A 4,498-nucleotide genomic window follows, 5' to 3' on the forward strand; every position below is an offset into this window, starting at 1 on the left:
ATTGTCTCCATGAAATGCCTCTGCATTTTTCAATATTATCTCTCGTAACGAAAGCTGATTGAAATATGGGGCATTTGGTAGGTTGATTTTCACATGTTGCCCAAAACCTAGGAGGAGGATGGATATGTTTATTATTCATTACGAATTTAAGTTTTATCTACTTAATGATGTAATTTGTAAGTATAATTTGGTTGGTTCTAAAAGGGTTTTACCCCCCTCTTTTCTTAAGACACCAATTTGTGTTGGGTGTTATGTTTTTACTTGAGCCGAGGTCTATCGGAAACAACCTCTCTACCTTGGGTAAGGTCTAGGTGCACACTACCCTTCTCAAACCCCACTTGTGGAATTACAAAGGGTATGTTGTTGTTGTTGTTACCAACTCATGCTGGGTATAGACACTTACCTGCAGTTGGCTTCTAAAACCATTTGATGATTTGAAAAATTCTTTCTTTGTTAGTTGGAAACTCTATTTCACCATTCTAACGCCAATGGTCGGTTTAGCAGAGTTGGAAGAGTTTCAAATCTGTGTAAATGCTCTTAATAGAGTTTTTCTCTTCTGTGATGGGGTTTTGTATTATCTTATTAATGATGATGTTGCAACAGCCTGATTGTTATATTCTCGTATGAGCTGATTAAGTCTTATCTCAGAGAAGTGCGCTCGTGTAGTCTCCTATGTTTGCCTGTGAGGTTTCAAGTCAATATCTACAACTTATACGAGGGATGATGACTAATCCTGCTAACTAAGAACACCACGTCCAAATCCTTGTACCATTCTGTCTCTTGTAGTTCCATACCCAGTACCTTTTGAACCTCAACAGTGTTTGTGGGGATTAGAAATCTTCTCCTGATTTATAAATTTCAGTAGATGTGCACAGCATTTCTTGTGGTGGTGGCATATAAAATTCTAAACTTTTCTTCAACTTCCATATTAGAATTGTTGTGACTGCATGGTGTCCTCATATTTCCCTTGTTAAAACCCACTGTATTTTGATTTGTGACATGTCCTTTACAATTTTTTGAAATCTCAGTTGTCGTAGAATGTTATAATCCCTGTGGAGAACCTTGATGTGGAGGGCTTAATGCTTCAGAAGGCAATTGTTATTCGCCTCATGGATGACTTTGCTGCCAAGAAGGCCTCAAAATATCTTGGTTACTTTATGGATCTAACTACATTGGAGAGGATTGGGAAAGGAAAAGTTCAAGAACACACTGGTGAATTGATGTGCTTTTTCCTGTGGAATTAAGTTGTGTTACCTTCAAGATATTCCGTGGAGAGATCTTGAATGGGGTTGATGACAAGATCTTGAAGCATGCTGTCTTTTTGTAATGTGGCCCCATAGACAAGGTTTACCTCTCTCATCAGAAGATGGCGGATTATAAGTATGTGCCCGGAGAAAATCCAATCTTTATGAATGAGAATATGTCAAGAATTGAGAAATACAGTGTGGTGTGTTTCATCATGGTTGGAGCAAGGTATGCGGAGGTGGAGAAGGAATCCAAGCATTCGTGATCTTGGAGGGTGATTATCTCGGACCCCATCTCACAAAATTCTGTTTATATTTCGGTTATTCACCATGATTGTCTCATTTTGGACATAGAAGAGTCACATGTAAAGCTAACTACTGTACCTATATCTATGTTTAGTACTATTTGAATTGAATGTGACTTTTCTGTTGATGTTGCAGAACCTCTCTGAAGTGTCTTTACTGATTTGGTTTCTTAATCCCTCAAGTAGTCATATGAATGTTATAAGGTGTAGCATGTCTTCACATATACATTTACTTACATTTCATGATACCCATAAGTTCATTATAATAATTTTTTATAGGAAACTTCTCATCCCTATTACATATGTTTAGTGACTTCATATAGGAAATTTGTGCTTTTCTTATTGGATTAGTGTTTCGGGTGTCATACATATGTTGCTTTTTAGTTTTGCTTCGCTTCTTTCTTCTAAAAGAAATGATTGCAAGCATTCTGAAGTATGGACTTGTTGGTTAATATCCATCCAGGATAAACTCAAGTTATGGCATTAGTGTTCATCTTTTCCCTGCCAACTAACTGTAGTAAGATCAGGTAGTGTTGTTTTCAGCTTTTGATTTTCTGTCAAAACTGATTTTTTGTGCAATATAGACAGAGGAAGGAGCATATTACAGGTGCATTTTAGAAATAAGTCAATTCGATCAGTAGAACATGTAATGATATGTCATAAACGATTTTTCTGAAAATAGTGGGTAGTGATAACATTCATAGTCCTTAAGGTTTGTGTGGGGGGGGGGGAGGTTATCTGATACTTCTTGTGTAGTTTTGCTGGTAAAACTGGTTGAATGCTTGCCGTAATGTATGCCTCTGGCTATATGCTATGATGTACACATTATTGCATTTGTTCTTTTTCAAAGAGAAGGAAAGTTTGCGCTATTGAGAGGGCGCAAACGCAGGTCGAAAGAACTTGTTCAAAGAAGGGTGATATTGTTTTTGCTCAATTTAGTGCTCATAACTCATGGAACCGAGCAATGGTATGTGATCCAATAACTCTATTGCTGTTAATTTATTTTATTTACTTAGTTCCATACGCCTTTAAAAGTTGAAGATATGACTTGAATTACTGAGTACCCTAACTTTGTGTTATTCTATTATATCAATGTAAATTACTAGTTTTGATAGTTGTATGATGTCAAACAATTAAATATATTGTTATGAATGTCTATTCTTCTTTTGGTACCATTTTTGAGTTATTTTACGTCATAATAAAATGTTATCACTTCATGGTAAGAAAATTGAGCACAACTTGTTAATAACTAGGTGTTGTCTCTTGAATTAATTTGGAACTGTGATATGTGATATGCAATTTGGAAATAATATGAAACTTGAACTGTAATCTGCAATCTTAAGTTTGGTTTTAATTGTCCAAAAGAAGTATAATAGCAACTTGAATTTGTTCATCACAAAGCAGTGGATTCTTATAAGAGAGAGAAGCATGCCAGAGATACAGCAGAGAAACTACAAGTTTCCCTTTCAGAAGAGCTCGAAAGAGCTCAACTAGACATTGCAAGTGCAAATCAGAAGGTAAGAAAGAATCTCAGGTATATTGGTTTGGCTTCATTACAGTTTTGAATCCATTGGTAAGAACATAGGTTAAAAATCCTAATATCTGCAGATCCAGTCACTAAGTAATACATACAAGGGGTTACAAGAGTACAACAAAAAATATAGGATTATAACACTAGTAGGCTCCAGAAAGACCTTGGTACAGTCAATTAAACACTGAAGCGCGTAGAGAAAGAGAAAGCTGCAGTGGTTGAAAATCTCAGTGGACTAAGGGGCCATTATACTTCTTTAAAGGAACATTTCACTTCTTCTAGAGTAAGTCTTTGATTAGTTGTTTCTTCTGCTTTTGCTATTAAATTTGCTTGCATCACTAGTGATACTATCATGAACTGTTATTATAGAATTTGTAAAGTGAACTAAAAAATACGGAGTCGGCAATCATTTATCAGGAACTGCTGCAATCTGGAACTGATCTGGAACTTCTTGCCTCCTTAGTAACTTTTGCAATCTGATTTTGTTGCACATTTCAAATTTGTAGGGAAATGGAGGTGATCAAACTTGAAGGGTCACGACAAGTCAATTGATCTCATTTAAGTGGATGGTGAAGAGTCTTTGAACTATTGTGGAAGTTTGAATACATTATGTTTGATTTTGTGAATATATTCATTGGTGTAATATATTGAACTATAGTAAGAGTACTTTTTGAACTATTGTGTACACATTTAGAATATTGCTTTATAAATACGTGTATGTACACAATAAATATTATGTTTTGAAGTTTATGGAAAATCAATAAATTTGAATTCTTATTAGCTAATTTAATGCTTGAGATTATTTATTGCAAAACAATATTGGTGTATTTTACTTAGAAATTGTGGCATATAAATTGTGTATGCATATGGTAAAAGACTACACTTCAAAGTGTTGTCATACATTGGATATAAAAGGCAAACACACTTCATAATTGTGGGCAATATGGTAGAAAAGGCCACGCTTAAAAGTGTAGCAGCTGAGGCAACACTTTTAAGCGTAGTTGCAAAGTGTGGCCTTTTTGCCTATTAGGCTACGCTTGAAAGTATCGCTGCTAAGGCCACACTTTTAAGCGTAGCTGAAAAGCGTGGTCTTTTTGTCATTAAGGCTACGCTTAAAAGTGTAGCTGATAAGGCAACACTTTTAAGCGTAGCTGCAAAAGCGTTATGGGACTTTCAGCCACCCCTGAAAAAGTGTGGCTCAAAGTCAAAAAGTGTGGCCTTTTATCAAAGGCCACACTTTTTCATAGTTTAGGCCACACTTTTCTAGGGTGGTTGTAGACATAAAATGTTGTAGTTTCATTAAACTAAGGTTAAATAGGTTAATTAAATAAATAAATAAATAAATTACTAAAAAGGCCCTCGTAGATTGACTAGAATTAGGAAAACACAACGCTTAGTCAAATCTAAAATTTTTCCTA

At 35.4% G+C, this 4,498-nt stretch overlaps 1 pseudogene; it reads left to right on the forward strand.

The window, feature by feature from the left end:
* The first annotated feature begins 488 nt into the window (after window positions 1–488).
* Window positions 489–3,741, forward strand: LOC107028204 (annotated as a pseudogene).
* Window positions 3,742–4,498: the final 757 nt, after the last annotated feature.

The sequence above is a fragment of the Solanum pennellii genome, chromosome 8, assembly GCF_001406875.1.
Source record: "Solanum pennellii chromosome 8, SPENNV200".
Classification (NCBI taxonomy): domain Eukaryota; kingdom Viridiplantae; phylum Streptophyta; class Magnoliopsida; order Solanales; family Solanaceae; genus Solanum; species Solanum pennellii.